At 43.4% G+C, this 12143-nt stretch overlaps 1 protein-coding gene across 6 annotated transcripts in view; it reads left to right on the forward strand.

Annotated features, from left to right (window-relative positions):
- The window catches only part of rerea (arginine-glutamic acid dipeptide (RE) repeats a), a 554684-nt gene that overhangs the window by 319085 nt on the left and 223456 nt on the right, over positions 1 to 12143 (forward strand). The gene's annotated exons all lie outside the window — the stretch shown is intronic.

A 12143-nucleotide genomic window follows, 5' to 3' on the forward strand; every position in this document is an offset into this window, starting at 1 on the left:
CTCAATACTTGAACTTCCATGATGTAATTGGGCACATTTTTCAAGTGTTGACTCGGCCACTTGACAGGTAATTGGAACCATTACAGAAAGAAGAAGTAATGACTTTTTTTTGGTGTCAAAATGAGATCGGAAAGCTGATTGTTCAGCCTGCTCCACTTGAATCACCTAAATGACCTGCGAAAGCACTATTCTCACCTCCTCAACTGGAAAAGCGAACAAGGTATAGAGTAAATCTGTAAGACTAATGAGGAGGAAGCATCATAAAAATCATCGAGCAACATGCAGAAGAACCCTCATTAACAATAGCATTGGTTACTGGATTGTGCTGTACAGGGTAACCGAAAGCAAACTTTGCACAGATATCTGACTATTCTGCTTTGCCATTCCTTCATTTGGGGCTATATGTAGTGCAATATTTGCTTCCCCTTTCTGTCTCCAAAAAACATCATGGATTTAAATGCCTTATTTCGTTCTGTCTCATGCATGTTCGTTCTTTTGCTTTTATTGCATAGTCTACATATCTGGGTGGCACAGTGGTTAGCACTGCTGCTTCACCATGCCAGGGACCTGGGTTCGGTTCCAGCCTTGGGAGACTGTGCAAACTCCACACAGACATTCTTCCCGTGTCTGCGTGGGTTTCCTCCAGGTGCTCCGGTTTCCTCCCAAAGTTCAAAGACGTGCAGGTTGGGTGCGTTGGCGTGATAAATTGCCCCTTAGTGTCCCAAGATGTGTAGGTTAGATGGATCAGCGGTGATAAATATGTGGAGTTACGGGGATAGGACCTGGGTAAGATACTCTTGTCAAAGCATCAGTGCAGACTCAGTGGGCCAAATGACCTCCTCCTGCACTGTGGGGATTCAATGATTTTCCTCTCCCTCCACTCTCTTTTTCTACTAAAGTATTTGTGTCTGCCTCTCTGCCACACTCAGTTTCTTTCCTTCATTTATTTCTGAGCTTTTTTTGTGTGTATGTGGGTGTAGAATTTCACAAACAGCTTCCAATATTGCAGATCATTTGAAAAGTAAATTCAATCCATTGTCATCTGTCACTAATAATCTTAATTTCTACTCCACCCATTCACCTCTTTTATCCTAATGTATCCAATTTCTGCTTTGCTTCCTGTCAGCATCAATCTCTAAGACCTTCCCAGGGTTCTTCAAAGTGCTTATGAACCATTTGTTCCTTCCACTGAGGCCGCAACCAAGCACCTTGTTTCATCCCTCCCATCTATCCAAGTATTCTAACTCTACTTCATTTCTTCTCTCAGGTCAGCTTGGTGCCTCCTAAGAATTAATGCAGAAGGAACATGATCACTAACAGCAAAAGATTTGACCCGTCGGTCTTAATTCATCCTGTGCGCCACCTCAAAATTATTAACAACAGTTAGCCATAGCACATCGATGTGTCCCTAACCTCATTTGCTCACACCCATGCATATTCATGTTTGGGCACATCCCAAATAGACATCTTTACCTGACCCAGATACTTAATTAAAGTGGTAAATATGAGAGAGAGGGATACTGAAAGGAGATAGATAGAAAAGAAAGGGAGAAGGAGAAATACGGAGATAACTACAAGAATTATCTGAGAGGCAGTGTATGGAAGGCAGACAAGAAAGCTAGAAATGGAAGCGGGGCATTGTCATGTGATGTGAGTGTGGCAACTGTTGAGTTTCTATGAGCTCTGGTGCTACTCATCATTTAATCCTTTCATTTATCCTGATGCACATCTCATACCTAATCTTGGGGTGAAACCTCCATACTATTTCCCTGGAAGATTTCTGGTTACGGTTACTGGGACAAAGTGCTGAGTAAAGTTATGATAATCCTCGATGGAAAGAAGCAGTTGGAGGCAGCCGGGGTGGAGCCAAGCCCTCAATATGGCGATTTGGTCAGTGAGCGGGCTCTCACCCTAGCAATGTGGAAGGCATTGTGGATGATGACTGCCAATATGGTTAAAGTTATAGACAACAAACTCAGCTCTTTGGCACAGAATTGCAGTGCTCATATTGCTGAACTGCAGAGTATCGATAAGAAGCTTGATGAAGCAGAGGAAAGAATCCTCATTGTCGAGAATGCAGCTCTCTCCGTTGAAACCAGCTTTCAATCCTTGGAAAATCAGCTCAGTGGTATGTCAGATATCCTGACCAATCTGGAGAGCCAGGGCCAGAGGGGAAGTGTCCGTGTAACTGACTTTTCAGAAGGAGCTAAGGGCGAGCGCCTAGCTAATTGTTTTGAGAACCGGCTACCATATTTTCTTAATCTCAACGTGAAAGCTGGGTGTATTAATCTTGAAGGGGCATGTTGTGTCCTGCTTTTGAGGCCTGCCCCCCCCCCCCCCCCCGGCCAGTAATCATGCGTTTCCACAGCTTTGGTTGCAGAGGTTTTGGTCGCAGAACCTGGAAAGTGTCTGAAGGCTATCTGAACGCGGTTTGCCCTGCTCTAGCCTTCTACCCTCAGGGTGACATCTGATGGCTCCTTCAGGCTTATCAACAATCCTATTAAGGCTTTGGCCTCGCGAAACTGTGGATGGCAATAATTTGATTTATTATTGTCATATGTATTAACATACATTGAAAAGTATTGTTTCTTGCGCTATGCAGACAAAACATACTGTTCATAGAGAAGAAGACCAGAGAGTGCAGAATGTAATGTTACAGTCATAGCTAGGGTGTAGAGAACGATCAACTTAATCCAAGGTAAGTCCATTCAAAAGTCTGACAGCAGCAGGGAAGAAGCTGTTCTTGAGTCGGTTGGTACGTGACCTCAGACTTTTGTATCTTTTTCCCAAAGGAAGAAGGTGGGAGAGAGAATGTCCGGGGTACGTGGGGTCCTTAGTTATGCTGGCTGCTTTGCTGAGGCAGCGGGAAGCGTAGACAGAGTCAATGGCTGGTTTGCGTGACGGATTGGGCTACATTCACGACTTTTTGTAGTTCCTTGCGGTCTTGGGCAGAGCAGGAGCCATATCAAACTGTGATACAACCAGAAAAAATGCTTTCTATGGCGCATCTGTTAAAGTTGGTGAGCGTCGTAGCTGACATGCCAAATTTCCTTAGTCTTCTGAGAAAGTAGAGGCGTTGGTGGGCTTTCTTAACTATAGTGTCGGCACGGTAGCACAGTGGTTAGCACTGCTGCTTCACAGCTCCAGGGTCCTGGGTTCGATTCCCGGCTCGGGTCACTGTCTGTGTGGAGTTTGCACATTCTCCTCGTGTCTGCGTGGGTTTCCTCCGGGTGCTCCGGTTTCCTCCCACAGTCCAAAGATGTGCAGGTTAGGTTGATTGGCCAGGTTAAAAATTGCCCCTTAGAGTCCTGAGATGCGTAGGTTAGAGGGATTAGCGGGTAAATATGTGGGGGTAGGGCCTGGGTGGGATTGTGGTCGGTGCAGACTCGATGGGCCGAATGGCCTCCTTCTGCACTGTAGGGTTTCTATGTTTCTATGGGGGGACCAGCATAGGTTGTTGATGATCTGGACACCTAAAAACTTGAAGCTCTCGACCCTTTCTACTTTGTCCCCATTGATGATCGACAATCGACGCTCGACAATCACCAGGCAAGACTGTTCTCTTCCTGTTGGGGAGCACTTCAGCGGTCACGGGCATTCGGCCTCTGATATTCGGGTAAGCGTTCTCCAAGGCGGCTTTCGCGACACACGACAGCGCAGAGTCGCTGAGCAGAAACTGATAGCCAAGTTCCGCACACACAAGGACGGCCTCAACCGGGATATTGGGTTTATGTCACACTATTTGTAACTCCCACAGTTGCGTGGACCTGCAGAGTTTCACTGGCTGTCTTGTCTGGAGACAATACACATCTTTTTAGCCTGTCTTGATGCTCTCTCCACTCCCATTGTTTTGTTTCTTAAAGACTGGATTAGTTGTAAGTATTCGCATTCCAACCATTATTCATGTAAATTGAGTCTGTGTCTTTATAAGTTCTGTTTGTGAACAGAATTCCCACTCACCTGAAGAAGGGGCTTAGAGCCTCGAAAGCTTGTGTGGCTTTTGCTACCAAATAAACCTGTTGGACTTTAACCTGGTGTTGTTAAACTTCTTACTGTGTTTACCCCAGTCCAACGCCGGCATCTCCACATCATGACTCCCATTGATGTAGACAGGGCATGTTCTTCTTTACGCTTCCTGAAGTTGATGACAATCTCGTTTGTTTTGTTGACATCGAGGGAGAGATTATTGTTGCCGCACCAGTTCACCAGATTCTCTATCTCATTTCTGTACTCTGTCTCGTCATTGTTTGAGATCCGACCCACTACGGTGGTGTCGACAGCAAACTTGAAAATCGAATTGGAGGGGAATTTGGCCACTCAGTCATAGGTGTATAAGGAATATAGTAGGGGGCTGAGAACACAGCCTTGTGGGGCACCGGTGTTGAGGATGATCGTGAAGGAGGTGTTGTTGCCTATCCTTACTGATTGTGGTCTGTGAGTTAGGAAGTTCAGAATCCAGTCGCAGAGGGAGGTGCCGAGGCCCAGGCCATGGAGTTTGGAGATGAGTTTCGTGGGAATAAAAATGTTGAAGGCTGAGCTGTAGTCAATAAATAGGAGTCTGACATAGGTGTCCTTATTATCTAGGTGTTCCAGGGTTGAGTACAGGGCCAGGGGAGTGGCGTCTGCTGTGGACCTGTTGCGCCGGTAGGCAAACTGTAGTGGATCCAGGTAATCCGGGAGGCTGGAACTGATTCCTGCCATGACTAATCTTTCAAAGCACTTCATAATGATGGATGTCAGAGCTACCATATTTATGTCATATTTATGCAGTTCATCACAAATCCTGGACTTTTACCCATTGTCTTTACGCTCCTTTTTTGATTTTGTGATGTAATTTATCATATTTACAGAGGTGATGCAGTATATGAGCACTGAGATGAATTTTGCCTGTTATCCTTTGTTTATAATAGGGCAGCACGGTGGCACAGTGGCTAGCACTGTCGCCTCACAGCACCAGGGACCCGGTTCGATTCTCGGCTTGGGTCACTGTCTGTGGGGTTTGCATGTTCTCCAGGTGCTCCCGTTTCCTCCCACAGTCCGAAAGACGTGCTGGTTAGGTGCATTGACCTGGAGTGTGGTGACTCGGCGAATTTCACAGTAACTTCATTGGAGTGTTAATGTAAGACTTACTTATGACTAATAAATGAACTTAAAAAAAAACTTTAATGGAATGCATCCCTCAGCATGTTCCTTTATTTGCTCCAAGCTTAAGATTAGCCTGATCCTACTATACCCTGTTATGCCAGGGGTACAAGGTGGCACAGGGGACTAACTGCATTGCTCCTGATCCTCTGTCAAAATTGAATCCTAGTGGATAGTATCCTTAAAGAGTTTGAGAGTGTTGGGGAGCCCAGTGGGTGGGTTGTATCACATCAGGGCTGTGTGGTATATATCTTATCTTTGGATTTATAGTGCTGATATGTACTATGTGGTATCCTTTATTCTTGTCATGGCTAATATGAGTTGTGCCATTGCAGGGAGGGGATGGGTGGTTTGGTGTAGAGGTTGTGGGGATGGTCCAATGAATCCTCATAGCTGGTGAGGAAAACCTCCTCGGAACTATTGTTGTTGCATAGTTTGTTTCTGTGTTATTTCGGAGTCAGCAAATCCCTGATGGACTCCTGTAAAGGTGTAGACAAAGAACATATCCTGGAAAAAGACATTATTTTGCATCAATGGCCCCCCTGATATAGAACATAGAACATTACAGCGCAGTACAGGCCCTTCGGCCCTCGATGTTGCGCCGACCAGTGGTACCAATCTAAAGCCCCTTTAATCTACACTATTCCAATATCATCCATATGTTTATCCAATAACCACTTGAACGCTCTCAATGTTGACGAGTCCACCACTGCTGCAGGCAGGGCATTCCACGTCCTTACTACTCTCTGAGTAAAGAACCTACCTCTAACATCTATCCTATATCTCTCACCCCTCAATTTAAAGCTATGTCCCCTCGTGCTAGCCATCACCATCCGAGGAAAAAGGCTCTCACTATCCACCCTATCTAATCCTCTGATCATCTTGTATGCCTCCATTAAGTCTCCTCTTAACCTTCTTCTCTCTAACGAAAACAACCTCAAGCCCTCAGCCTTTCCTCATACGATTTTCCCACCATACCAGGCAACATCCTGGTAAATCTCCTCTGCACCCTTTCCAACACTTCCACATCTTTCCTATAATACGGCGACCAGAACTGTACGCAATACTCCAAATCCGCCGCACCAGAGTTTTGTACAGTTGCAGCATGACCTCCTGGCTCCGAAACTCAATCCCTCTACCAATAAAAGCTAACACACCGTATGCCTTCTTAACAACCCTATCAACCTGGGTGCCAACTTTCAGGGATCTATGCACATGGACACCCAGATCCCTCTGTTCATCCACACTACCAAGTATCTTACCATTAGCCCAGTACTCTGTATTCCTGTTACTCCTTCCAAAGTGAATCACCTCACACTTTTCCGCATTAAATTCCATTTGCCACCTCTCAGCCCAGCTCTGCAGCTTATCTATGTCCCTCTGTAACCTGCCACTTCCCTCCGCACTGTCTACAACTCCACCGACTTTAGTGTCATCCGCAAATTTACTAATCCATCCTTCCACGCCCTCATCCAAATCATTAATAAAACTGACAAACAGCAGTGGCCCCAAAACAGATCCTTGCGGTACACCACTAGTAACTGAACTCCAGGATGATTATTTCCCATCAACCACCATCCTTTGTTTTCTTACAGCTAGCCAATTCCTGATCCAAACCACTAAATCACCCTCAATCCCATGTGTCCGTATTTTCTGCAAAAACGTACCATGGGGAACTTTATCAAATGCTTTGCTGAAATCCATATACACCACATCAACCGCTTTACCCTCATCCACCTCTTTGGTCACCTTCTCAAAGAACTCAATAAGGTTTGTGAGGCTCGACCTACCCTTCACAAAACCGTGCTGACTATCCCTAATCAAATTATTCCTTTCTAGGTGATTATAAATCCTATCTCTTATAATCCTTTCCAATACTTTGCCCACAACAGAAGTAAGGCTCACCGGTCTATAATTACCTGGGTTGTCCTTACTCCCCTTCTTGAACAAGGGGACAACATTTGCTATCCTCCAGTCTTCTGGCACTGTTCCTGTATAGCTGGACGTGGGGGAAGTATGCTTCGGTGGGTGCCTGAGTGTGATGAGAAAATCTTTGGTTGATCAGCCCTTTCTATACTTGTGTCGATAGCCTATGTTCTCCTTCGCTAAATACGCAATGGCTACTTTGAAAATCCTGGAATCTAAGTTATGTGGCTCAGTCTCTAGTATCCTGTAACCGAGAACGTGCACCATTAGTCCATGTTCTCGTGGCTTTATCCTGTTTTCCCCCAATTTCTGAAACATCCTTTTATTGTTTGTATCTTTGGAGGCGTCATTTGTAATGAATAATCTGAACCAACTACATTGGCACTCTTGTCTCTTTCTGTATGTATATGTTAAAAAATGATAATGCTGCACTGTACCAATCCTTGAGGGTTTGTTATATTGTTTCTAAAAATGGACAAAAATCTTCAATGAAAAATATTTTAATGCAACAAAAGACAGCAATACGCAGAATTAGAAATTGGAAGGCAAGTAAGGATGCAGTCCGAAACTTTATCCTAACCAATGCCCCAATATACTTCTTCAGCTCTGGTGAAGGGTCATCCAAATTTGAAACGTTGGCTCTACTCTCGCCCCACAGATGCGGTCAGACCTGCTGAGATTTTCCAGCATTTTCTATTTTTGTTTCATTTTCCAGCATCTGCAGTATTCTCTGCCTTTACCCCAAAATACTTGTCCCTCCTTCTGTTTCTTCTGTTCTCCTTATGCCACATGTATTTACCTTTAATATATGTCATAGAAGCATTGGACCCCTACAGTACAGAAGGAGGCCATTCAGCCCATTGAGTCTGCAACGACCAAAATAGAACCCAAGCCCTATTCCCGTAATATTTACCCTGCTAATCCCCTGACACTAGGATCAATTTAGCATGGCCAATCAACCTAACCCGCACATCTTTGGACTGTGGGAAGAAACTGGAGCGCTCAGAGGAAACCCACGCAGACACGGGGAGGATGTGCAAACTCCACACAGACAGTAACCCGAGGCTGGAATTGAACCCGGGTCCCTGGCACTGTGGGGCAGCAGTGCTAACCACTGTGCCACCGTGCTGCCCTCATTTTATTTTAAAAATAGGACAAACTGCAACAGGGAAGCAAGTGAGTGATTGGTTGGAGATGCTGGAAAAAAACAAGTATGAATTTTATTTTCTTCCCATAAGCAGAGCTATGAGGGATGGAAAGGCTTTTCTCCTGCTGCCGGCTATCCTAAAGACTTCTGCATCGATGTTTAGCCAAATAACTGGGAGGGTGGAGGAAGGGGTAATCCGCTGTTAACATTTGGCAATTGATGTCTACTTTTAAAAAAAAAACAATTGCACAAGATATTAAATTAATATCCTCATCCCCTTGATTGTTAAAAATGTTGTGGCAACTATTGAAGAAGGCCAAGGAGTTTTCCCGATGCACTGATCAACATTCATCTTTCAACCCACACCATTAAAGAGGATTAATTGGTCATTGATCTCATTGCTGTTTGTTGTGCGTTGCTGGTCCAAAATGGCTGCTGGGTTTGCTTACACAGCTGTCACTTGGCTGCGTGATCCATTATATGCAAAACACTTTGAGATACTTGAACACGAGGAGGTTGTCCACTAATGCAAGCGTCTTTACAATTAGCAAGCTTCTAATTAGAGCGAGATTCTCGAAAAAGTGCACACACACACAGAGCAGTAACATGTCTGCGACAAAGTATCCTGTCGTACATTAAATGTGCTGAAAATCATGCATCCATGCTGCCAAAAAGATTATTTCTTTTACCTGAAAAAGAATTGAAGATGTTACTTTGAGGAAAAGCCAGTCACATTGTAAAAGCTATTTGAAAATTGCAGTTTATTTTTGAAGAAAGCTACATTGTGTCTCTAGTTTATTACGAATAAAGGGTGTTGCGGAAAGTGAAAATTTTGGGTGTGCTTCTATATATCTATTTATATAAATGGAATCTTTTATTCAGAAAAATAATCAGATGCACCATTCCAAATCATATGAAGGCAACAGCTAGTCTTCAAGGACCTACCCTATATAAAAATAAAATTAAATGCAGCCATACCAGCAAAGCACTAGTTCACAAGCACAGACTTAGAAATTCTGGGCACTGCTGGGCTTGTTGTAACACGAAATCTACAGTGTAGCTATAGCAACGGTGCACTTTCAATGCGAACATCTTGTCATTTTCTTTAATCCGTTGCAGCTGTGGAACCAAAAAAAATTAAATTGGTGTTGCTATAGTTACCATCTTTGTTGCATCAACCACTTTTTGTGCCCAGTTTCCTGCTGCTTTTTAACATTCAGAGACATTCCAGATTCCCTTTTTTGTTTTAAAAAAAAAGAGCCAGGCGATTCATGAAGTTAGACTGTGAGGTTAAGGAATATCTGCGTATGTTCAATTTTTAACTCTTTCATTGCTTAAAAAAAAAACAACTGGATTTTGTGACTGATCTGCAGGGAGCAGCAACAACAACTTGCAGCGATTTAGTGCTGTCAAAATCGTGAAATGTCCCAGGGTTCTTCATCGGAGCGTTATCAAACAAAATCTGACACTGAGCCACAAAAGGAGATAGTAGGAACTCCAGATGGCGACATTTTCATATGATCGCAGAGAGTAATGAGCGAGTTAATGTTAATATCCCTTTTATTTTCCGGGCCTGCCTACACTGTAAATAGCTTAATTTACAACCTTTGACTTGAATCAAATGTTTTTGGCACAGAGAAGGAGCGTCTAACAAAATGTGTTTGTGCAGCTTTTCTGCTCCATTACTCTGATATTGCTCCTGTTCAATTAGATTCAATATTTTGCAAGGTGAACTTAATTGATTTAAATGAATCCAGGTTTTACATTTTGAAAAATGTTTAATTGATATGCTTCCTGTAACCAGGGCCGGCATACGATGTACTAAAGGGGGTTCCAAGTAGAATATATTAAAATGCTTGCATTTCAAAATGCAGGACAGGGTTACTGATTTATAATGTTCGCCATTTTGGAATTGCCCTCTTTGCTAATGATTAAAGTTTCTATATATTTAGTTTAAATTTTTGAAAGGTGTTTTGAATGCTTCTCGGTTCACAAATGGAAGATTACAAGTCCTACTGAGCGGCTTTATAGCAATAAACCTCTGCTGAAGAGTCATCCGGACTCGAAACGTGAGCTCTGTTCTCACTTCACAGATGCTGAGAGATCTGCTGAGATTTTCCAGCATTTTCTATTTTTGTCATAGCAATAAGCTTCATCACTGGAGCTAGATGAAGTGCTTTGCAAACAAAGGAACTCCACCTCAAAGGAAGAGCAAGGAGCAGGGTTAGGATATACAGCCCCTCGAGCCTGCTCCACCATTTAATAAGATCATGTTTGATCTGCTAGTAACCTCAAGTATGCATCTAGCCTACCCCTGATAACTTATCAACCCCTTTCTTGCCAAGAATCGATCCATTAGGACTGAGATGAGGAGAAATTTCTTCACCAAGAGAGTGGTGAGCCTGTGGAATTGGGAAGGTGATGGCCTACTGGTATTATCGCTCCACTATTAATCCAGAAACTCCGCTAATGTGCTAGGAACCGGGTTCAAAACCTGCCACGGCAGATGGTGGAATTTGAATTCAATAAAATCTGGAATTCAGAATCTACTGGTGACCATGAAACCATTGTCGATCGGCAGAAAAACCCATCTGGTTCACTACTGTCCTTTAAGGAAGGAAATAAGAACTAGGAGCAGGAATAGGCCATTTGGCCCCTCGAGCCAACATTTGCCGTCTTTACCCGGTCTGGCCTACATGTGACTCCAGAGCCACAGCCATGTGGTTGACTCTCAACTGCCCTCGGGCAACTAGGGATGGGCAATAAATGCTGGCCAGCCAGCGACGCCCATGTCCCACGAATGAATTTAAAAAAAAATTCTCCACCACAGAAAACAGTTGAGGCCAAAACATTGTATGTTTTCAAGAAGAAGTTAGATGTAGCTCTTGGGGCTAAAGGGATCAAAGGATATGGGGGAAAAGCGCAAACATGAGTTGGACGATCAGCCACGATCATAATGAATGATGGAGCAGACTTGAAGAGCCGAATGGCTACTGCTCCTGTTTTCTATGTTTCTATGTTAGCTAACTCTCAACCAGACGCTTGACTGAGTAATTTTTTAAACATGTATTCAATCGTAGGATGCGGGCACTGCTGGCTAGACCAGCACTCATTGCACATCTCTAATTGACCTTTGAGAGGGTGGTGGGTTGCTTTCTTGAACTGCTGCAGTGGTGCAGGTACACCCAGAATGCTGTTAGGAAGGCAGTTCCAGGAATTTGACCCAATGACAATGAAGGAATGGTGATGTAGTTACAAGTCGGATTGATGTGTTGCTTAGAGGGAAACTTGTAAGTGGTGGTGTTTCCAGGCATCTGATGCCCATGTCCTTCTAGGTGTTAGAAGTCAGGGGTTTTGGAAGATACTATTGAAGGAGCCCTCGCGATTTGGTTCCAAAGTGAATGTATTTGGTTTTTCCCAGATTAATTGAAGAAAGAAAATCAGTTTAAGAAGAATATTGTAACTAATAATTAAATGGAAAGGGGAAATGTGTCAAAAAGGATGCTATAACAGAAAGCAAGCAAGTATTAGCAATCATAGTAAATCATAATCATAGATCGTAGTCCAATACTGATGCAAAACATTCTTAATCAGATGCTTCTGTCCTGCATGTTGGACAAGCAACCTAAAACTGGCAAGCACATTCCAATAGGGACTTGGGTACAGGATGAAGCTATTCACCCTTCAGGTCTGTTCAATTAGATTATTGTCTGCAGCATTTTCTAACCAATTCATTGATTAATCTGAGTCACTGAATAACGATTAGACTTTGTGACCCTGAAAAAACATCTTTCCATTTGAGAAAAATGCATACATTGAAGATTGTCGCATGGTCAGATGTACTCCTATCATTATAAAGTAATATATTCTTGGACTTGGTATAAACAGTTGAATAGATTCACATATATATAAAGATATAGAGAGCAAA

Source organism: Mustelus asterias, chromosome 22 (genome assembly GCF_964213995.1).
Source record: "Mustelus asterias chromosome 22, sMusAst1.hap1.1, whole genome shotgun sequence".
NCBI classification, from domain to species: Eukaryota; Metazoa; Chordata; class Chondrichthyes; order Carcharhiniformes; family Triakidae; genus Mustelus; species Mustelus asterias.